This window comes from Centropristis striata, chromosome 19 (genome assembly GCF_030273125.1).
Source record: "Centropristis striata isolate RG_2023a ecotype Rhode Island chromosome 19, C.striata_1.0, whole genome shotgun sequence".
NCBI classification, from domain to species: Eukaryota; Metazoa; Chordata; class Actinopteri; order Perciformes; family Serranidae; genus Centropristis; species Centropristis striata.
The window spans coordinates 29,747,361-29,771,893 of record NC_081535.1 but is presented as its reverse complement, the minus strand read 5'-3'; the positions used below and the strand labels follow the sequence as shown (position 1 = coordinate 29,771,893).

The following is a 24,533-nucleotide window of genomic DNA, read 5'->3' as shown; positions in this document are numbered from 1 at the left end:
TCCTAAAAATATGTTATGGTGACAGGCCGAGATGCATTAATGTTTTCATCATAATTTAACTTATAATGGAGTATTTTTAGATTATGTTTACTATACTTATTCGTAGTTCACACTGCAGGACTTGAGTCTTGATTTTTCTGTTTGCAGACAGTTTCTTAGGCTCCCCAACAAAAGATGAGATGCATCAGATCAGAATTAGTGTAGGGTCAGCGCTGTTGCTCCCATGAGCAACAAGCACTGTGTGAACTATTCATCACAGGAGTATCCCAGATTATCTGGACCTATTGGGGAGCTACACTGCAAAAAAAGAAAAGTTGGGTGAACTCAAAATTTCAAGGCAACAAACTTCGATAAAATTTTAAGTTCGGCAATTAAACTAAATATTTTAAATTTTGTTTTGAGTTTGCTCAACTCTGAATTCAGATTTTTGTCAACTCAACTGTAAGTTGTACTAACTTATAATTTTACATTGTAATAACTTTTAATCATTACTTCTAACTTCTGCAATGTGCTGAATTGGCACGATTGTAACGCCGCTATGAAATGTCAGCTAATGTTGCAACCACAATTTTGAGTTAGCATTGATATGCTAACGGCTACTGTTGTAGCTGTAACAAGCATCAGTTAGCCGCTAGCATCAGTTAGCCGCTAGCATCAGTTAGCCACTAGCTTTCGCTAATGACCGAATTTCACCGCTTTCCCGCATTTCACAACAAAGAAATAAGAGTTATCAGAACTATTGTCCCTTGTTGTGAACCCCAATTTAAAGATATAAGTAACAACAACTCACAAACTTGTTTTTGAGCAGACAACTGGCTTCCTTTGTTGTGCTAACTTACATTATTGCCCTTGTCAATAATTTATATTTCCAAGTTTTACCAACTGAAATCACTGTTTTAGGCCCAAAAATACAAGTTGGCTTTTTGCAGTGTACAGACACCAGTTCTCATTCCCGACTGGTCACATCGGACACTTTGTCATGGTTCCTTGGAGCACTATAGCTCTACGTTACGACTATGTTCAGGCAACAGTAACACCTGGTTCAGTTTAGTAAGAGCTTGTTATGGAACAGTAAAGAGATGTGGAAACGTCAGGTGATTAATGGTTCTATGAATCAGCTCTTTCCAAACGTTTTGAACGTTTTAAACGGGTTCTCATATTTTATTACCAACCTGTCCCAAAGCAGTAATGTGGCATCCGTGTCTGCCCTTCCCTTCACCAACCATCTGTTTGTCCTCTACACTGATGCATTAACCCTTCATCTCAACACTGAGGTTCTGTTTTATTTGGAGCAGCTTTCCTTGGACGCTTCTTAAGATTGTCGAGCTGCAGCTCTGTCTCTCTCCTGTCTCCCTTTAGCTCTGGCTGATTAACATAAAACATGCTACCTCTGGTGCACCAGACTCCAAAATTTACACTGGTTCACTGAGAAAAGAGCTGTCCCTGGTAGCAGTAGGCTCAGGACAGGCATTGTGTTCAGTCATTTGGTGGGTGATTGACTGTAACAGATATGTATTTTTTATATGTAAAAGTTGGCACTAAAGCTATTATTTGGCTGTTCTTGTCTACGTCTTGTTTGCAAAAAACAACGTAATTTTTAGGTGAACATGTAAATTATCTTCCGTCGTCTACTTCATCTCCTAGTCACATATGGAAGTAACTGAGTGTGCTTGAAAGAGCACACTATATGCTATTCACCTTATTCCTAGATTTTAGTCTTCTGGTTCTTCATTTTTTCCGAGTTTTGGTCGCACATACACTAAAAAGGTATCAAATCGACCGGCTCGGCCATGACAGGTGTGCTATGACTTTTTTAAGGGTTTCGGCAAACAGTTTTCAAATTATTTGGCAAAAACACACCGAAAAAATCCCCCCAATGTTACCCTATGGAGAGGCTAGAGTGGATGACATCATCGCTAGAGTGCACAAGGAGAGAAAAAAATAATTTAAAAAAATTGGAAACTGCTTCATTTTTTCTTCCGAAAACACATTTGTACATTTGTAGACGTTCAGGAAGAACTCATGTTGCTCAAAGTGAAGTCAGTTTATTGATAGGAACTACGATTTGGCCAAAAATACTTCGAAGGGGAACTCTCACCTGTTTTTCAATTGGTGCTCTGATTGGTGGCCACCACCTGGCCCTGGTTGCTTGCTCAACATTAAATACAGCAACTGTGTGACTGCTTCGAAACAGGCATATTTCGTAAAATATCATACAAACTATTGTGCATACGTGATAAGATATCATATGAATCCGTTCACGTTGCTTCAAGTAAATATATATCCAATAACATGATGCATTAGTAACAATATAACACTCTGAAATTAGTGTTTGTGCATTTTACTTTTAATACTTTAAGGACATTTAGCTGAATATACTTCTGTACGTTTGCTTAAGTAACATTTAAAGCAGTATTTTTACTTGTAATTTAGTATTTTTAGACCATAATATTTCTACTTGTGGAGCGTGGAGCGACCTTTGTGTCAATTGTATCCATGACAAGTCAATGAAGAGGTGGACAGATACAGTAATCTGTTCGGATCTGATCGTGTATCGATATTAATTTGCTTCCCTTTGAATCAGCTCTATAATGAATCTGTGGTTGATGTTTGGTTGGTAGATGGTCAGGCGGTGAGCAGAAGAAGAAAGGAGCTGCTGAGAGGAAGCAGCAGAGACAGAAGCAGACAGAAAGTTGGAGGTGACCTCTTTTTAATCAGCAGCGACGCCCAGGTGGGCTTCCAGGGTTTAACCTTTATTTCAAGGAGAGCTCCCCAGAATATCTGAGCCCCATTAACATGATTATTATACACATCACCTGCTCTGATGAAGACACAACGCTGTCTCTTCTGATCGGCTGCAGACTCTCTCACTGTTTATTCTCCAACTATAAATATCTGGAGAGGGTTTTCAGGCATGATTTGCTGCAGGTTTCAGGTCAGAACAGTGTGAATATCAAGCTGCAGAGAGAAAAACAACCCATTGTTCTACTTCTATCCTGATGACAATCAAATTACACCCTGCTTCATCATTTGTTTTCACACTAGAGGCCGTAGTAAAACAAACTAACAAATCTAGGACCTTAATCCAGGAGACGTGAAAGAAAGACTTAAAATGACCAAAAAGACATAAAAATGATCAAAATAAATAGACAAAGTGACACGAAAATGACATGAAAATGCTCAAAAAGTCACAAAATTACCAAAAAAGACATACAATTATGAAAAAAATAGAAAAAATTACCCAAAACGACACAAAAATGATTAAAAAAGACACAACAAATACCAAAAAAGACACAAAATTACCAAAAAAGTCACAAAATTACCAAAAAAGACACAAAAATGACCAAAAAAGTCACAAAATTGCCAAAAAAGACACAAAAATTACAAATAAATCCACAGAATTACAGAAAGACACCAATGACTAAAAAAGACACAGAATTTAAAAAAGGCACAAAATCACAAAAAATTCACAAAATTACCAAAAAAGACGCCAATGACCAAAAAGACACAAAAAACGTAAAATTATCGAAATAATGGACAAAATTACCAAAAATGATTAAAAAAGACTTAACAAATACCAAATAGACACAAAATGACAATAAGACACAACATTACCCAAAAAAGACTAAATGTAACCATTATTTTCACATTAACATCAGATTGTCTTGAAGAAGATTTGAAACTAGAGATTGAGATCATGATGTTGCCACCAGAATATCTTTTTATCTGAGCCCTATTAACATGATTATTATACACATCACTTGCTCTGATGAAGACATAGCGCTGTCTCTTCTGATCGGCTGCAGACTCTCTCACTGTTTATTCTCCAACTATAAATATCTAGAGAGGGTTCTCTGAAATTATTTCCTGCAGGTTTTCAGGTCAGAACAGTGTGAAAGTCAACCTGCAGAGAGAAAAACAATCCGTCTCAGACAGAACACGGAGTCCAATATTATTTTTGAGGATGATGTTATCGCTTGCTTGTTATTGCGCTCGTTTCAAAAACTGTTTCTTGTTGCAGTCGAGGACTCTCCACAGTGAAAAAAACATTGTTTTAAAGATCAGGTAAACTTTATAAACTTCTAGTTTTTGGAGGAAACTCACCTCAATCGTTCCTGAACCGTAAACTTTATATATATAATTTCTCAAATACACGGTTGGCCACAAAGTTGGAATAATTTTGTTTTCAGATACAATCCTTAATAAAGTTTTGAGAAGATATACTCTTTATCTGTCAAGAACAAATCTCATTGTCACAATCATTTCATGGAAAAAGATTTAAAAAAACAAAACATATTTTATTCCAACTTTTTGAGCTTTGTGCAATATAAGAAGAGTAATTATTGTAAAATCAAAGGGAAATAAAAAATAGATTAAAAGATTTAAATAAAAGACAAGAACAAGAATAAATAATAATATTGATTATAATAAAATGCAATAAATTACTAAAACAAAACATAAAACTGATAAAAAGAAAAATACAAAAGAAGACATAAAAATGACCAATAATGGCACAAAATTACAAAAAAAAAGACACAAAAATTACCAATAAAAACACAAAAATGGTTTTAAAAGACACCAAAATTCCAAAATGAAAAAAACAAAATGCAAAAATGATCAAAAAAAGATACAAGAGTTTTTATAGCATTTTTTTGAGAGTGGACATTTTTTATCCCAGATGATTAAAGACTAAGGAGGAACCAGAGGGTTTGGAGCTTAGTCTGTCTGAAGGTTTCAGCATTATATGATTTTATTGGTTATATAAATCCTAAAAATCCACATGGATCTACTTTAACGTCAAGACATATTTTCTCATGCAAATTACTTTATTTTTTAAAGGCAGTTGTGTTGCATAAAATCCATGAAGGCACTGAGAAGTTAGAGGTTAGTGTTTGTATCTATAAAGCCTGCAGCTGGATGGAAATCAATCAGAAACTTACCTCTGAAAGTACAGAAGCTGATTACTCTGAAGCATGCACAGTTTGTAGTTGGGACTAAAAAATACCATAAAAACATTTCGGCTTGTTGTTACTCAAGAGAGAAAACTAGACTTCTTCTTCTAAAGCGTGAGCAACCAGCAGCTTTCTACAAGTTGACATTTCTAACGTGACAGACACTTGAAAATTGAAGTTGAACCACATATGATTTAAATATAATTCATGCATTTAATGTCACTTTTTAGGGTCTCACAAGATGTTTCTGATGGCCAGAATATACCTGCAGGCTTCAGTTTGAGCATCTGTGTCAAAAAGAGTCTGACAGTAAATGTGTGTCAGTATCAGTGAAGAGTTTTCCAGCCTACAGCGGCTCTAAACGGCTAAAATGAGCCTTCTTTGTCCTGGTTCTCTTCGGACATTAAACTGCAGAATTGTTGATCAAAAACTCACGGTAACACTTTACAATAACCATCTAAGTGATGTTTATAGATGGTTTATAAACCAATTATTAGTCATTTACAAAATTCTATACATATTTAATCTTTAAATGTTTTCAAACAATTTCTTAAAGGTATAAGAATCATTTTGAAGTAATTTACATACTTAATATGGTGTTAAAATGTTATAATGAGTGCAAAACTATGAATAAACTAATAATCATAATGTAATTGTTTGTTTATGGTAAAGTAACTATCAACTTACATTAATATACCTTCTATTTGGCATTTATAAATTATAGTTCAACATTAATACATTTTCTATTTACCATTCTAAATGGCCTATATATGGTTTATAAATGATGATTAAACATTAATAAACTATCTGTTTACCATTTATAAATGATCTATTTACCATCTATAAATGATGGTTATTGTAAAGTGTTACCAAACTCACTAACTTGTGCCACGAGGTGCGATGCAACCAGCAGCTTTCTACAAGTCGTCATATTAGGAGCAGCAGTTCGACACAGTTGTGTAATAAAAGAAGTTTAAAGAACCACAGGTGATTATAACATAATGCATGCATTTCATGTCTGTTTCTGAGGGTCAAAATATACCTGCAGGCTGCAGTTTGAGCATCTATGTCAAAGAGTCTGACAATAATATAACACGTGTCAGTCTGCATGAGCTTTAACAGTCTAAACTACAGTGAAAACCACGTTTTGATGCAGCTGCAGTCTTACTGGCTGTTTGAGGGTCTTTGTCCTGGTTCTCTTCGGACATTAAACTGCAGAACTGACCTATGGCTAAGCCCCGCCCCCTCCACTCACTCTGACAAACAGTCAACATTGGGTGACAGTCGCTATGGCAACTGTTACAGTAGGAGACATTTCACAGGAGGCAATTGATAATATTTGGAGACAGAAAGATTATATATCATCTCGAAGTCACCAAAAGGAGGGTTTATATAATAATTGTATTGTTGAGAAGGTCGATGAAAAGCTTCAGGCAAAAATGTACAGGTCACAGTGTAAACGTGATAAACCGCATCACCATCTCAGAGAACAAGAAAGAGGATCAGCATTGATCATGCACTGCAGGGTAAGAACTGTGATTTACTTTATAACTTTATAACTTTACGGTAATTAAAGTGTCTACTACGGTGATACACAATTTTTAATTTCACGCCCTATTTCTGATGCAATTCGACAGTGTTTTACTGTAATTACTACAAACATTTTTCACAGTGTTCATGAGCTTTAAGAGTCTAAACTGCAGTGAACGCCACAATTCGACGCAGCTGCAGTCGTCCTGTCAGTTTGAGGGTCTTTGTCCTTGTTCCTCTTTGTATTTGGGAGTGTGTGTTGTTGTTGTTGTTGTTGTTGTTGTTGTTGTTGTTTGTGTCTGTTGCAGCTGGAGGAGGAGTGTGTAGACGAAGCACAAGCTGCCATCTCAATTAGTCGCCGCACTCATTAGGAGCAGAAGTGAGAGCTGCAGCTTCTCTGCCTCTCACACACGCTGACATATGGCCCGCGCTCCTGCAACAAACTCACCACAGACAACAACATCCCAGTGAATTATTCACACTGTGAATGTGTGTGTGTGTGTGTGTGTGTGTGTGTGTGAGGAGGAGTTGGAGGCTCTAACCTTCCTCTGTGCTCCGTGTTGACATCAAAGCAGGACGCCTGCAGCAGCCGCAGGTCGCAGCGCACTGATGTCTCCACCTCAGCAGGTCTGCTCAGACCTCTGTGACCCTGTGTGTGTGTGTCTGTGTGTGTGTGTGTGTGTGTGTGTGTGTGTGTGTGTGTGTGTGAGTGTCTCCAGGATTATCCTCTCTGGGACGGCTGCAGGATTGCACGGATGCTGCTGACACTTCTCTACAATGGAAGCAATTAACTGAAGCTTAACTTTGTGTATGTCTGTTTTAAGCCATGTGTGTGTGTGTGTGTGTGTGTGTGTAGTTGAAACTAAAACCTTTCTCTGTTATCTGTCTCCTCTCCTGGCTGCTCTTCAGTTATCAAAGCGTTTGTAGAACAAGTTTCAAATGCGCAGCAAGAACACAAATAAATAAAAAGATAAATATGATTCATCTGCATATTAAATGTGTCGGAGCCAATGTGGAGAATTAAATCTCACCCACATGTTTTTGTACGTGTGAAATATTAAAATAAGCCTGGACTGGTTGTGAAGGGGACATGAGATATACTGTAGCATGAGTCAATCAATTAAATCAAGTTTATTATTAAAAAACACAGGAAAAAAGCAATTTCAAACTAGAGACAAGTGAACGAAATCAATAAAAAAGTAATGAAATTGTAAGGAAATTAAAGAAAGGGAACATCTTAGCAAGATGAGTAATTATAGTAAAACCAGGGGAAATAAAAACTAGATTAAAAATAACGACAAACTAGGATAAATAATGATAACAATGAAATGCAATAAAAGACTAAAAAATTTAAAAAAACAAACAGAGATAAAATGACAATGAATAAAATTTGATTAAAAAAAGTCAAAACAAAAATAAGTAATTATAATAAAATGAAATAAAAAATAAACTAAATTAAAAAGAGGGATAAAATGAAATCAGATTAATAGATAAAATTAAATAAAAGGCCAAACAAGAATAAATAACGATGATGAATAAAATGCTATAAAAAACTGTATTGAAAATTCAGAAAAAAATAATATCAAAAAGATTGATAAAAGGACAAAAAATATCAAATTAAATAAAAGATAAAAAGACAAAACATGAATAAATAATGAAATGCAATTAAAGACTGAAAACTAGAAAAAAAATTATAAATAAAAAGACAAATAGAATTTAAAAAGAGGGATAAAATGATATAAAAAAATAACAGATAAAGTTCATAAAAAGACAAATAAATAATAATTATAGAGTGAGAGAAATTAGATAAAAAGACAAAACTAAAATAATTAATAATAAATAAAATGCCGTAAAAGACTAAAAAATAGAAAAAAGACTAAAAGACAAAGATAAATAATATCAAAAGGATGATTGAATAACAAAAAAAATGAAATAAAATTAGATTTTAAAAAAACATAAAAATGAAAATAATAATAAATAAATAAAATGCAATTCAAGACTATATTGAAAACTTAAAAACGTAAAAAGACTAAGATAAATAATGTCAAAAAGAGGGATAAAATGACAGAAAATTGCTGGATAAAATTAAATAAAAAATAGTACAACATAAAAGAAATAAGATAAGTAAAATAAATAATATAAATAACCTCTATAAACCATTCTGATTTAAATTATTGAAGCATTTAAGTTTCAAAGTGAAAGTTTTATCTCTACAAACAGCTGGTAATGATGAGTGAATGCAGTTAAACTGGGATTGACTCCGGTGGATAAATAATCCCTCCGCCTGTTTCTGCTCGTGTCAGACTGAGAACTTTAGATTCCTGGCTGTTAAACAGGACCGAGCGCAGCAGACATATTCTTTTATATTTGGCTTTTCTTCAAGTAGCTTGTCCAGAAATAAACAGAGCAAGATCCAGCATGGGGACTCTTTACATAACGATCAAATGGCAGATTAGAAAAAAGACACTGAGAACTGTATTCACACACGAGATGAAGTGAAAACACGAGAGGCAGTTTCACTCTGAAGGAAAGGATTTCTTTGTTTTGCAAATAACAACGATGATGCATGTTTTCTCTTCATGGTGCATGCTTCACAGTGGAGCTATGGATTTTGTGCATGTGGAATTAATTATTTTAAAAGTGTTTTAGCACGAGAGGTTTGTTGGTTTATTTAAGCCAGGAGTGGTTCCGCATGAAGGAAAAAAATCATTAAATACACATACAATGACCCCAAAAAACAAATGACCAAAAAAGACACAAAGTTAAAAAAAATTACATAAAGTTACAAAAATACACAAAATTACAAAAAAAAGTATTAAAAAAGTAACAAAATTACAAGAAAGTAACAAAATTACAAAAAAATACAAAAAATTACAAAAATTCATACTGCTGTATGAATTACAGTCAGCATGGCCCTGATTGTCTTGTTCTTGTGTTCTTTTTCCACATCAGCATCATGTTGTAATTAATCTGCTTATTGACATTAAATCACTTTATTTTGGCTTCATAATGATGTATTAATGCTGTACCGGCAGTCAGCCAGACACAGTCCCTGGAGCTGTGTGCACTTCCAGATCATATTGTTAATCCAGAAATGACACCGTTTGGTTTAAACCTCAGAAGTCCAGGAGATTTTGGTTCAAATGTGTCAACTTCCTATTCCTGCATTCCTTTCTGTCTGTGTTCAGCATCTTTCAGTCTGTTCTTACATCACATGCATGGCTCCTTTTTCTCCACACAAACTTGGCTATCAGTCTGATTTTTCATTTAATTTTAATTAAAATATAAAGCTGCCAGAAACCCAAAATACAAACAAATGACACATGTGTCTATGGAAATGCACCATTTTTTAAAAACTATTTATACACACAAAAACAGCAGAAAAAATAATAAATAATAAAACTATGAAAGAGTCTATTTGCATGTAAATTCAAAATAGTAATAGTTTTCATTGTAGAAAGAAAATTCACAATTTAAAAATGGTCTAGAAAGATAAATGGAACACTGTGAAAGCTCCTATGATTGCCCTTTCAACTGGCCTTCTCAGCTTGTCTATATATAAATAAAGTTATTACTGTAAATAAAACGTGTATTTTCAATAAATAGATGGACCCCAGAGGGTAAACAAGGCATTCTGGATAGTAGTTGTTGTTTCATAGAGGGTTGCCTGGTATATCTTGCAGAAGTATCATGACTTTACTTACTTGTGTCTGTGCAAAGTTTGTCACTAGAGAGACGTTTTCTTATTCCTCTACTGGAAGAGATGTCTGTGCACTTTGGAAACACCATAGCACATATTATTGTAACTATAACAACTTCTAACACTGTTTCTGTTTCTGTTACAAGCTAATTGATGCTAACTACACTTTAAATATACTGAGATGAGTAAAATAAATCTATCTATATAAAAATAACATCTATAAACTAGCACTTTCTGGAGCATTATAGACATTTTTTATGTGACGTTTTCTCAAATGGAGGATTTAGACCAGATGCAGAAACTGCTGCAGATGGCGAGCTGTGGAGCTCTGAGGCGAGCTCTCACTGCTCTTTTATCGGTCAGTGAGGGTGGTGCAAAAGGTGATGGTGTGGTAATGTGCAAAACCAGCATGACAGAAAGTTTCACGTCATTATAGTGCAGAGTGGAGGCTGAGGAGGAGAGAAGCTGCTCTGTAGCCTGACAGCAGCAGGTGAACAGGCTAGGGTTGGGGTGGGAAAACTCCTGCAGTCAGTCTTTATGCTAAGCTAACCATCTCCTGGCTGATTTATATTCAGCAGACGGACAGGAGAGTGATATCACACCCTCTAATCTCACTATCAGGAAGAAAGGGAGGGAGCATATCTCCCAAAATGTCAAACTTTTCCTTTAAGCCTAAACTGTGTTTCATGATCAGAATCAGAAAACATTTTATTGCCGAGCAGGTTTGCACACTTAAGGAATCCATCCTGCACGGTGTTTCGATGCATGATGATAAAAATTGTGCAAAATTCATGATGTATATTTGTAGAATTTACAACAGAGAATAAGAAAACTAGAAAAGGTCACTCAGCACAGAGCAGATCTTTACCAGACTTTAGAATCTCCTGCAAAGCTCTGACCAAACCAAACTCCATTCAGAAAACAATCATTTTAAAAGTAGTTGTCTTGTGTTATTGCAGACAGGCCTGACAAAGCATGAATTCAGACTTTTTCCACATCAGCATCATGTTGGAGTTATTTCTGCATCATTTTTGATGAGTTTATTGACATTAAATCACCTACCAAACTGAACAAACTGTATCTCTGAGGCTCATTATCTCATTTATAAAAACATACAGCAGTCAGCGTAGCTCCAATGAACCAGACTCCATTAAAAAAAACAGTAATTTTAACAGTAGTTTGCCTGTTGTCTTGCAGACAGACCTGACAAAGCATGAATTCAGACTTTTTTACATATCAGCATCATCATTGACATTAAATCACCATAGACTGTATAAAATATGGACGTAGTCTCCGTGACGTCACCCATAGGGTTCTGAAGAGCTGAAATGAAGCTTTGTGGGCGTTCCCACAGTCGCCATTTTGGCAAAGTTGACTCCGCCCAACTCCCCCGGATAATCCATAAATGGACATAGAACTGCAGCTGAGCCGGCCGAAACACGCCCACTTAGCTTGAAGCTACCAAGCTAGCGGAGCTAACAAGCTAGACTACATGCTACACCGGGACGGACAGCAGCCGGCCGGCTCGCTGACTAACACTGCCGTGATGTTCCCGTCTGTTGGTGTCCCAGCTTACACTGCTTAACTCACGGTAAGTTACTCTAAAACTTTACCACAGCAACTTCAACTTGTTTTAGATATATAATTAGGGTAATTTGAAATACCGGTTTTGTCGAGACTTGCAGTAATGTCGCCAGTGTTACCTTGAATAAACACGTTTACGGATACTTACATGAGGCAAACATGTTAACCTGAATTTTAATTTAATTTTACTTTAGCTAGAAGTTGTTTATTTTGGATGACCCTTGATTAAACTTTATGAGCTGAGTGATATGTAATTAGGTTAGTATTCTCACCGTAGATGTTGGATTGATACTGGCACACAATTATATATTTTTTGCTTATTAATAACTTCTACTCAGGTATGATTAAAACAAACTTATTACATTAGTAAATCTGCGAGTTGTTTCTCAGTGTAGATGTGTCAGGGCGTATCAGTTAACGTGTAAAATGATAATAGCCCACAGCGCTATTAAACAGTATGCATTTACCTTTATGATGTGACACTGACAGACTGTCTGGGATTATTATCTGGAATATCAGTTAAAACAGAAAGGCCATTTTATATTTACTTATTTCAGTACATTTGTCAATAAATTTAACTTCCAGTCTTGGTAACTTGACTTTAGACGGCTGACATTATGATCACATCTGTCTTCAAAGGACTAAAAAATTAATTAATTTGAATAATGTTTTATATTTTAGAGGTGTGGATCCCTTCTTCCATTTTATCCTTCAAATCCTAGTGTTTTCAACATTATTTAGGCACTCTTCATAGCTTTTTGTTATATTGTTTTACCTGAAGCATTTAATACTCTCATTTATTTTCCTCCCATAGTCAGTGTGAAGCATTGGTGACAGCTCTGTGTCCAGTGAGCTGCTGGACATTAGTGTCTGCTGGTGGACTGTGGTGGAAAGACCTTCTCCTCTTCTTTGAGGAAGAGCTGCCCAGATGTCTTCTTCTTCCACTGTGACGGCAGCAGCAGCATGGGGGAGGTCAGCAGGTCAAGCTGCTCACCATCATGGAGAACTTTTCTAGACTTAAATATTGTCCACCTTTTTGTTTTTTATGCATTTCAATAAATTACATTTGCATTTGAGCTAACGTTGTCTTTATTGCTGTGTGAAAATGTTAGATTTAAAATATCTGATATAATACAACACAGATAAAACATTAAGCATTTATGTTCAACTCTTATTCCAGGTGATGTATGTCTAATTTAAAAAATGTAAGAATACAATCAGGAAGCTGATAAATGGGTGCTTTTAATAATATGATTTAATGCAATAACGTAAAAACACTACAGCAGCAAAATATTTAAATCAAACTACACATACATAAAAACATCAATATGTAACCTCAGATATTGACAAGTTGTTGATGTGTTTGAGTCCAGTTGTGTCTTCTCATGTGGAGCATCAGAGGTCCACCTTGTCTGCATCACCTGCAGAGGAAAACTTTACACAGACAAATAGAGATGTAAGTAAAATATGTGTTACAACGGACAGGCTGTATTTTCATTTCAGTTTTAATATACTGATTATTGTTCAGGATAACGAAACACATTCAACAGTATTGACTACTCTCAATATAGCCTTATAGTAAACGTTATCATGCTTTGCACAGTTCCTCCTGAAATTCAGACTTAACGTTATGTGTTAACTAAAGTCGATCACAATCAGTGGGTTTCTGGAGTGTTTTCATATTAAAATGCCTGCTTTGATACTGATATTAAATAAAAAAGATAAAGTTTGGGGTCCTGCGCCGTCAAATTTTACGTTAACGAATATTTCACAGTCCGAGTCTTTATAACAAACTCCGTTATTTCTGAACCATGCTTAAATGTGATGCTTTTTAATTACACAGATATTATTGTAATTACACACAGATGAACCCGTTAAATTGGGCCGAGTGTAGCGTTAACTTGATGCAATGGTAAATTTAGTCATCATTTCATAACATTGCATCATGTTACCATACTAACATGGTGAAGCTTTATTTTCCAAACACACAGACGCTGTGTTTGATTCCACGTATTACAAAAATAAATTATAACACTTCTGTATTACTTATGACTTCAGTCACCATACCGGTTTAATAATATCTTCTTTACTTCACTCCCGTTAGCATTGAAGGCAGCATTAGCTGGCTAACAAACTACTGTAAACGCTAATAAATGATCATTTATAAATAAAATAAAACGAGAGGAACACTCACCAACAACTGGAGCCTGGGCTTCTTGTGGAGCAGTGGTACAGCTCACCACACAGCAGGTGGTGTTATTAGTCCGATGTTTGCCTGTAAAACTCTCCGACAGCCGACAGGGAAAGTTTCCAGTGAATTAGCCACGGCGCTAGTAGCTACAGACAGCTAGCGGCTAGTGCCGTCAGCTACGTCACCTGTCACTCAGAGCGGGGACTGCTTTATTATGCAGAATTTTCGAAAGTTAAACTAGTGAGATATAAAATAATTCACCCCCCTCAGAGTTGACATGGAAGAGGAATTCAGCTTTTGAGAGTAGAGCCATCGTTTGAACCAGGCTGTAAACATGTTTATTTCAACTGTGAAATCGGACATTTTAACATGAGAGTCAATCTAACTTGCTCCCTTCTGCAGCCTGCCTCAAGCGGCGAGTCGAGGAATTGCAGTTTTTGGTACTTCCGCATAGGCTTCTCAGCTCTGGACCGGAGCTTGCCGCTTGTAAATCACAGATAAATCAGCTTATTTTGGGTTCATACCAATGTAGTAGTGGCAGTCAGCAAACCCCAGATTGTCCTGAACTCCATTCAGAAAACAAGCATTTTAAAAGAGAAAACTTAGAAAACAGGAATTCAGACATTTAACACATCAGCATCATGTTGTAGTTATTTCTGCATCCATTCGATCTGTTTATTGACATTAAATCATGCTAAATCACTTTATTTGCTGCTGTATTAGTGCTGTACAGGCAGTCATCCAGACATAGTTCCTGAAGAAGGTGATGAAACTCACTGAGCTTTATGCACCTTTGGATCATCTTATTGATCAAGATATGACGCCATTTGGTTTTCTGACATATCTGGGGTAGTAGTTTTTGTTTCAGAGACAGTTGATGACAGAAACTAATGGTGCTGTTGTTTATACTGGTGCGTCTTGCAGCAAATAACATGAATGAACAAAAATATCACTCGAACTTGAAGGGCCCCGAAATGAAAAGCAGGTTTCACGATGCAGATGTGCTGTAAAAGTCAAAAGAAACGTAGAAACAGTATGTACAAAGAGAAGGAGCTGTGCAAAGTGTACACGTTGGATAAGGTCAGGTGTCTGTGCAAACATAAAGAGGAATAGTTGTATAGTTTTGTGCAGGATTGTGCAGAATACTGACCAGGGGAATAGTCACTCAGGCTGATAAGTGAGGCCTGTTGGTTTGATGTCAGCATGTAAAAACATCAGAAGCTCCAAACGAGCCGAGGAGGGAATAACAAACCGGAGCCAGATTTCTTGATCAAATTCTTTTTAGAAAAGAAAAGGAAAAATATTTCCTCTTCCTCTTCAGGACAAATCTATATTTAATGCGCGCTTCTTAGAGAGCGGCAGAGAGAAAATGTTGTTCATTTTTTTGCTCCGTGGCAAATGATGAATTGTGATCCAAAGAGAGATTTGATACGGTTGTCTGGGATTAGAGCGACAATTTTCAGTCTGACTGAGCTGCACACACACACACACACACACACACACACACACACACAATCACACACACTCGTCCTGACACTTTGCCTTGTCAAACTCACTCAGAGCAGATTGGCACAATCAAGTGTGTCTGCAGCCAAAGCCTTTTAAAAGGTTAATATTTCAGTTCCCATTTGCCTCAAAGCTTACGCTAAGCCTGCGCTCTGTTCCCTCGTCTATCTGCCTTTGATACAGGAATCCCACTGAAGTAGGTCTGTTGACGCATTCCACAAACTGTGTGCGTGTGATAATCCACGCCGCGCCACGCTCGCTGATAGCTACGCCTGTCATGCTGTCGAGTCAGTCTGTTTGTTTCCCCTCGTACTTAAACTCCAGTCGGTCTGAGGGAGCGAAGAGGAGCATTGTGGGACAGAGGAGGTGTGTTTCTGATTGGCTGCAGCCGGCGCCGTGAGCTTCAACGTATCAGCTCGCTCCGCTCGGCTGCCCCGGCTGGTTCAGGGGGGATTGATTGATTGATTCCTGTCACAGGGAGGGCGCGCAGACTTCTCAAAGCCCCTCTGAGCTTTTTTTTTGTTGAGAAATTTCTGGTCCAACAGTTCTGAAGTGTGATGTCGGATGAATTCAGAGGCTGAGAGATGCAAAGCCTTCATCCAGACTGCAGCTTCCTGCAGGAGGACGGCTGCCAGTCACGCTCCGACTCGGCTGTTTGTGTCAGACTGTTATTGATCCGCACACTTCTTCTTCTCCTTCGTGTGTTTACCAGAGAGTTGTGCTGCAGCTCAGTTATTCTGTTTAAACTGGATTCATTGAGCCGGCCGCTGATCAGGAGGCAGACAGCCGGAGTTTTTAAATGACCTTTCTGTTGGTTTTTGCATGTTTTTATTTATTTTCAGATTGATTTCCTCCAGGCACTCACTGCTCTCTGTTAGTATCTGTGCAGAGAAAGAATCGACTTGCAGACTTGAAATTAGCTGGTGGAGGTTCATCCATCACAGTCAGACAATTTGTTGTCAAATTAAGGTGGTCATTGCATCTTCATGCAGGTGCAAGATCGGTCTGCACAATATATCGAGTATCAATTCTTGCAGTGTGCACATGTGCAAAAGCTTATTTTAATATGAAGGTTTTGCAACTAGCAAGACTGGAAAAATGTGTATGATTAAACTAATGTTTAGTTCTTGTTTCTAAAATCTTGAATCTGCACCCAAAACACTGACAATCCTCTTCACTCTTACAGGCTTTCATCTCATTGTGCAGCAGGACGAGGTCACTGCTCTCTGTTAGTTTCTGTGCAGAGAAAGAATCAACTTGCAGACTTGAAATTAGCTGGTGGGAGTTTAATCCATCACAGTCAGACAATTTGTTGTTGTTACCTTAATTAATTTGGTCAAATTAACGTTGTCATTGCATCATGCAAGATTGGACCGCATGATATATTTGTTTCAGAATCAATTTCTGCAGTGTGCACATGTGCAATAGCTTAGTTTCATACAACATCATACTTCAGTACGATCTGCAGATGGAGGCAGGCTCTGAGACTACCAAGACTGGAAAAAATGTGTATGATTTGTGCCGTTTAAGGCTGCCACAAATAATGAAATTGGGGGGGAAAAGAGCTACTAATGAGTCCTTTAAAACTGTAAACTCACAGAGAAACAGCATCAGACCTGGATCAAAACTAACGTTTAGTTTTTGTCTCTAAAAAATACAAAATACTGACAATTCACTCTTACAGGCTTTTATCTGTCTCAGCCTGCAGCAGGACGAGGTCACTGCTCTCTGTTAGTTTCTGTGCAGAGAAAGAATCAACTTGCAGACTTGAAATTAGCTGGTGGAAGTTTAATCCATCACAGACAGACAGACAATTTGTTGTCAAATTAAGGTGGTCATTGCATCTTCATGCAGGTGCAAGATTGGGCTTCATTATATATATCGTTTCAGCATAATTTCTGCAGTGTGCACGTGTGCATGTTCTGAAACTACCAAAACTGGAAGAAATGCGCATGATTTGGGCCATTTACGGCTGCTACAAATAATGAAATTGAACAAGAGCTACTATTGAGACCTTTAAAACCGTAAACTCACAGAGGAACAGCGTCAGACCTGGATCAAAACTAATGTTTAGTTTTTGTTTCTATAATCGTGAATCCAGTCACACATAAAATACTGACAATCCTCTTCGCTCTTACAGGCTTCCATCTGTCTCAGCCTGCAGCAGGACGAGGTCACTGCTCTCTTTTAGTTTTTGAACAGAGAACAGAATCAACTTGCAGACTTGAAATTAACTGGTGGGAGTTTAATCCATCACAGTCAGACATTTTGTTGTTGTTACCTTAATTAATTTGGTCAATTTAATGTTGTCATTGCATCGTGCAAGATCAGGCTGCATAGAATATATAGTTTCGACATTGATTTCTGCAGTGTTCACATGTGCATGTTCTGAGACTACCAAGACTGGAAAACTTCATTCGATTTGGGCTGTTTAGGGCTGTTACAATTGATGAAATTGGGAAAAACAAGAGCTACTATTAAGACCTGTAACATTGTCTTGCATAGAGGGGAGAAATAAAAAACAAACTCACAGAGAAGCAGCCTCACACGTGGCACCAAAACATCCAGTCCAAGTCTGGGGGAGCGGGGTCAACTAACGTTTAGTTTAATTGTTGCATTAAACTTGTCAAAACATCTGGGGGGTTTTTAGCCACAAGCAGGTTTTTATTATATTATAATATTTTTTATTGATGTTTCATATGGAAGCCTCTGCACACCTGAAATTAGCTGGTGGGAGGTTCATCCATCACAGTCTGACATTTTGCTGTTGTTGCCTTAATTAATTTGGTCAAATTTAAGTTTTCACCACATGCTGAACATGTGATGCAGGTGCAAGATAAATATCGTTTCAGCATCAACACTGCAGTGTGCAGAATGTGCAGTAGCTTCTACTGAGTCCTAAAGGGAGAAATAACAAACAAACATGACGTGGATCAACAACTCGAGGTCAAACGTGGTATATGTCTGGCTGCGTTTGGTCAGTGCATTTTTTCTGGGCAGCATGTTACAGTAATAACTAATGGTAGTGTCTATGATGGGAATATTTTGGATACTAGCAGCATTCTTTTAGACGTCAAATCTATTTTTGTGGCATTTAGTGAATCGTTTTCTGCCCAGACTGTGTGACTGAACTCACACAAATATCCTGTTGTATATGTGTTTTAAACCTATTAACCACATCCACATTGACTGATCAGTGCTCCCGGTCTGTTTGTGTTCCTGTTTCGTCTCACTCAGTCAGTCAGTCACATACAGACCTTTGTGTCGGGCTGACCTCCAGCTCCAGTCTGGCTCTGAAGAGAATGAGAGAGTGACATAGCTGAGGAGATACAAAATTATTGTACACTTATGTATCGATGCTGCCTGAAGCTCCTCCACTATTTGTTTCGTCCAGATTCTCTTAATATGTTGCTTTTTTGTTGCAAGTCCGTGCACGAAAAACCTGGATTGCAGGAAAGTAACTTCCGCCTCCTCCTCCTCCTCTTCCTCTTCCTCTTCCTCCTCCTCTCCTCTCCTGTGACGACTCCTCCTCCTTCTTCTCTCCTCCTCTACTCCTCCTCCTCCTCCACCTCGTCCTCCTCTTTCTCATCTTCCTCCACCTCGTCCTCCTTGTGCTCCTCCTCCTCCTGTGACTCCTTCTCCTCCTCCTCTCCTCCTCCACCTCGTCCTCCTCCTCCTCTCCTCTCCTCCTCCTCCTCATCCACCTCGTCCTCCTCTTTCTCATCTTCCTCCACCTCGTCCTCCTCTTCCTCCTGTGACTCCTCTTTCTCCTCCTCCTCCCTCCTTCCTCTTCCTCTTTCTCCTCCTCCTCCAGTGACTCCTCCTCCACCTCTTCCTCCCCCCTCCACCTCTTCCTCCTCCTCTCCTCTCCTGTCCTTTATTCTGTAATTTATTGAACTTTATTGTCATTCATTTGCTTCAGTTATTGCATCCATACTGCCTTTAGAACCCTCTCATTCCTTATGTTCTAACAGAATAATTGTAGCTTATAATAAGAACTCTAATTATAAAAAGAAAGTAACAGTTTTTTAGTAGAAAATAAAGGTTTGTTCTAAAAAAAAAAAGTCATCCACAGACTTGGAGCAGCTCCTGCAAATAATAAAATATATATTTTAAACTTGGTGGGACATCTGTGATTTGAGACTTGGCTGCTTTAAGCAGTTATGGATGATTTTCCTGCTTGGCACCAACCTGCAGCTGAGGAATATAAAACGTGTTATCTTCAGATTCTGTTAAACTGTTTGAATGTCTTTTTGATGATTTTCTCATGAAGGTGAACAAAGCGGAGCGGGTCATCGATCGGCGCCAGGGTCAGCTCCAATTGATTGCAGCCTGAAAGTGAAATATTTTTATTTCATGGCAGCGGCCCGCCGGGGGAACAGCTGCTCCTATATCGTCCTATATAAAGACGCTAATGGACACAGAGCTCGGCTTTTACAGCACATTTATTATTCTGTAGGTAAAAGCTTCAGCTGTTCTTATGTCTGAATCAGACAGGAAAAGATGAACAGAAGAAAAGGGTTTTTATTAATTACTTACCGAGGTTTGAGCTCACAATGCTGCATTTTGTGGCTCTTTATCACTTTTATTTCTTCCCGCCTCATCATTTATTACTGAGAGTTCTCCGAGTTGACATTTGGGTCAAGGCCGCCCCGAGGTTCACGCTAAAAGCATTTCTCCTCCTTCTCCTCCTCTTCCTCCTCCTCCTCCTCCTCCTGTTTTATTTGACTGGGTTTTGGTTTTGTTTTAAGTACATTAAGTGTCAATTACAAATGGTAAAAGCATTCCTCCTCTTTCTCCTGCTCCTCCTTCTCCTCCTCTTCCTCAAGCTCTTCCTCCTTCTCCTCCTCCTCCTGTGACTCCTCCTCTTCCTCCTCCTTCTGTGTTATTTTACAGGGTTTTTTTTTCTAAACTAATTGGTAATTACTAATGATAAAAGCATTCCTCCTCCTCCTGTGACTCCTCCTTCTGTTACCCCTCGTCCTCGTCCTCGTCCTCGTCCTCGTCCTCGTCCTCGTCCTCCTCCTTCTCCTTCTCCTCCTCCTCCTCTTCCCCCTCCTCCTCCCCCTCCCCTTCCTCATCCTCTATTATTTTACAGGGTTGTTGTTGTTTTTTCTAGTGGTAATTACTAATTACTAATGGTAAAAGCATTCCTCCTCCTCCTGTGACTCCTCCTCCTCCTCCTCCTCCTCCTCCTCCTCCTCCTCCTCCTCCTCCTCCTCCTCTCCTCTCCTCCTCTTCCTCCTCTCTCTTTTTCTTTCTCCCCTCTCCTCCTCCTCCTCCCCTCCTCCTCCTCCTCCCCTCCTCCCCTCTTCCTCCTCCTCCTCCTCCTCCTCTCAGCTCGCTTCTCTGCCTCCTCACACAGTTGATGCTGCTGGTGAGGAGATACAGCCACCTTTTCTTTTATTCATGAATTAAAAGCACATACCTGTGACAGGCCCACACACACACACACACACACACAGTGAGCTATGAGATCGCTGTCTCCCTCATCCACTTTTATCTTATCGGCCTTGGAAGTTAATTATTGGCTTTATCAGAGTTGAGATTAATAGCGTTTTCTGCAGATATTCTCATTTTGCAGACATGATAATGAAATTACATTTAAAAGATGCAAATCACACATTTATTACATCGTTTCACTTTATGTGACCATCACAAGCTTCTAGCTGCTGCTGGAGATATCTGACACATCACAGACTTCCTCCCTCTCCTCCTCCCATCTTGCTCCCTTCTCCTCATCTCCCTCTTCCTCCTCTCTCCTAGTCTTCTTCTTCCTGTCTCCCCCTCTCCCTCCCCTCTCCTCTTCTCCTCTTCCTCCCCCTCTCTCCTAGTCTTCCTCCTCCTCACCCCTCCTCCCCCTTTCCTCATCTTCCTCTCTCCCTCTCCTAGTCCTCCTCTTCCTCCTCTTCCTCTCCCTCTCTTCTTCTTTCCCGTCTCCTCCCCATCTTCTCCCTTCTCCTCATCTTCCTCCCTCCCTCCCTCCCTCTTCCTACCCTCTCCTACTCTTCCTCCCCTCTCCTCCCACCATCTTGCTCTCCTCCTCTCTCCTCCTCTTCCCCCTCCTCATGTTTCTCTCTCCTCCTCTTCCTCTTACCCCCTCTCTTCATCTTCCTCCCCCTCTCATCTTCCTTCCTTCTCCTCTTCTTCCTTCTCTTCCTCCCTACTTACCTGTGCTCCTCTCTCTCTCCCTCTCTCTCTCTCTCTCTCTCTCTCTCTTCCTCTTCGTCTTCCTCCCCTCTCTCATAGTATTCCTTCCTTCTCCTCCTCTTCCATCGCTCATCTTGTTTCTCTCTCCCCCTCTTCCTCCCCCTCTCTCCTCATCTTCCTCTTCCTCCTCCTCTTACCCCTCATCTTATTTCTCTATCCTCCCCTCTTCCTCCCTCTCTCCTCCTCTTCCTCCCTCCGTCCCTCTTCCTCTTCCTCCCCTCTCCTCCCACCATCTCGCTCCCCTCCCCTCTCCTCATCTTCCTCCCTCTCTCCTCTCTCCTCCTCTTTCCCCTCCTATTGTTTCCCTCCCCTCATCTTCCTCTTCCTCCTCCTCTTACCCCTCATCTTATTTCTCTCTCCTCCCCTCTTCCTCCCTCTCTCCTCGTCTTCCCCCCTCTCCTCCTCTTCCTCTTTCTCCCTCTCTCTCTGTCTCTTGCTCCCCTCTCCTCTTCTTCCTCCTCTTCCTCCCTCCCTACCTGTGCTCCTCTTCCTTTCCTCATCTTGTTTCTCTCTCCCCCTCTTCCTCCCCTCTCCTCTTCTTTTCCTCTCCCTCTCTCTCTCTCCCTCCCTCCCTGTCTCTCCTGGTCTTTCTCTTCCTCCTCCTCTTCCTCCCCCATCTCTCCTTGTCTTCCTCCCTTTCCTCCTCTTCCTCCTCCTCCCTCTCTCTCTCTTCCTCCCCTCCCCTCCTCTTCTCCTCTCCCCTCCCCTCCTCTTGCTGACTGGAGGCAGGAGGAGTGTGAGGAGAGTTTCAATGACTTGTGGCTGTTCGAGCACTCACACAGCGATGTTTCTGCTCAGTGGAGCGGCTAACACACACACACACTCTCACACACACACACACACACACACACACACACACACACTGTGCTGCATACTTGTTAGAAACTGTATTCACTCCCTAACCGTTGCTTCTAATCCTAACCTTTACCACGACTAACGCTGACATTTCCACTTAATCCCGTTCTAATCTGAGCCCCTAAACCCACAGCGAGGAAGTTAAAAATGTTCAGACTCGGGAATATTCTCCTCTTCCTTCCCTCTCTCCATCCTTTCTTTCTTTTTGAGGACATTTAATCCCCGTGAGGATTAAATGTTTCCACATAAGAAGACACACAGAGTCCCAAAGCTGTGGCAGCAAAGAAAACGCACTTCTTTAAATCATTCTGTCTTCATTCTTCTCCTCCTCTCTGCAGACACACTGGGAAAAAAAGTTTCCAACCACACCGTCAGATAACAGTAAACAACCTTAAATTAATGCATGGAAATCCGGATAATATATGGATAAAAAATGTATATCTGTAGAATAATTAACAGTTTTTCTACTTAAATGTGTGTTAAATGTAATGTAAAAAAAAATGTAAAAAGAAAAAACTTACATATTAGAGTAAAATAATAAATAAAGAAAATGGTTATTCTAAAGATATATCATTTTTTAGATACAAATATTTACTGTATTTTTTCTGTATTTTAAAAAAAATGTCTGTAAAATTATTTTTTTACTGTTATTTACTGTATTATTTCACAGGGTTTTTTCTACATTAAATGCAAGTGGCATAACATTTTTTAAATTATTTTTTATTACAAAGATAATCATTAAATAGAAGTAAAAATCTATACTTTTTTACAATATTCATTAATTGCTTTATGATCTTGAATGTTAAATTACATTACATTTTATGTAGAAATATAATATGAACATTTACCCTCATAGTATATATATATGTAAAATAATACTGTAAAATTATGGAAAATAACTTTTTTACAGTGGTTTTTTTTTTACATAGAATTCACTGTAATTTAACATTTAAGATCATTTAGCAATCAAACAATACTGTAAAGAAAATCTATAATGTCCCATTATATTAATTTACAGATTTGAACTTCTATATTATTGTTTTATTTGTAGTCAAAACATTTTTTTTATGGCATATGCCCTGTAAAATTACAGAACAAAAAAGGTAAAAAGATAACTTTAGAAAAATACGGAAAACATACAGTAATTTTCTGTTCAGTTATTAATTAATGATTTTTTTGCCATTTTTTAAATTTTTTAAAAAGAAAGCTGCCTTAATTTTACAATCAAAATTAGGTGTATTTTTTTAAACATATAATTCACTGTAATTAAACATACAAGACCATTAAAAAATATATAAAAAATAATAAATAATACATTTTATATTTTATTGCATTTGCACTTAATGTAGAAAAAACGATTCAAAGCCTGTAAAATAATCCAGTAAATGTCTGTATTTTTCCCAGCCGGCCGCTCTGACGAACATATTCCTGCTCTGTAATCTTTGACATGACGGTTCAGAAGGTGCCGACAGTCATCGACGTCCATCTGTGAGTCCTGGCTCGGCTGAATGTGAGCGATCGATGTCTGTAAACACGGTGAAAGAGCGCGGCGAGGTCCTCAAACTTTAATACCACCACAGTCTGACAGCGTGAGAGTTATTTTTCTGATCCGCAGACAGCTCTCACAGCAGAAAACAGCTTGCTGCTAATCTGCACGTAAACAACTTTTCAACACTTGGAGACAAATATACAAAAAGCCTCGACTTACTGAAAGTGTTTACATGCACAGAATATTCCAGTTTAATCAGAAAAACTACTTAATAAAAATGAATATTGCACTAATATTCCTGTTTACATGCAGCAGTGGATGCTCTGATTAACATTTGCATTTTCTTCATTTAGACTGTGAACTTTTGTATTCCTAAAAAGTTTGGAAATTTTATTTCGGTCAATGATTTCTCCAGTTTAATAACACTAATTGGTGTTTTATTATATATCGTTGGATAGCCTGATTATTGACAAGGATCATGCAGTCATAGAAGGAGCAACACAGCTAAACGTGTAG

General features: G+C 38.4%; 1 protein-coding gene and 1 long non-coding RNA gene across 2 annotated transcripts in view; both read left to right on the top strand.

Moving 5' to 3' along the window:
* Positions 1 to 24,533, top strand: part of LOC131991982 (seizure 6-like protein) — a 101,358-nt gene that overhangs the window by 4,809 nt on the left and 72,016 nt on the right. The gene's annotated exons all lie outside the window — the stretch shown is intronic.
* LOC131991985 (uncharacterized) lies at positions 11,453 to 12,842 on the top strand. Its single transcript, XR_009396188.1, has 2 exons — positions 11,453 to 11,773; positions 12,581 to 12,842. It is a non-coding gene; the product is annotated as an uncharacterized LOC131991985 (long non-coding RNA).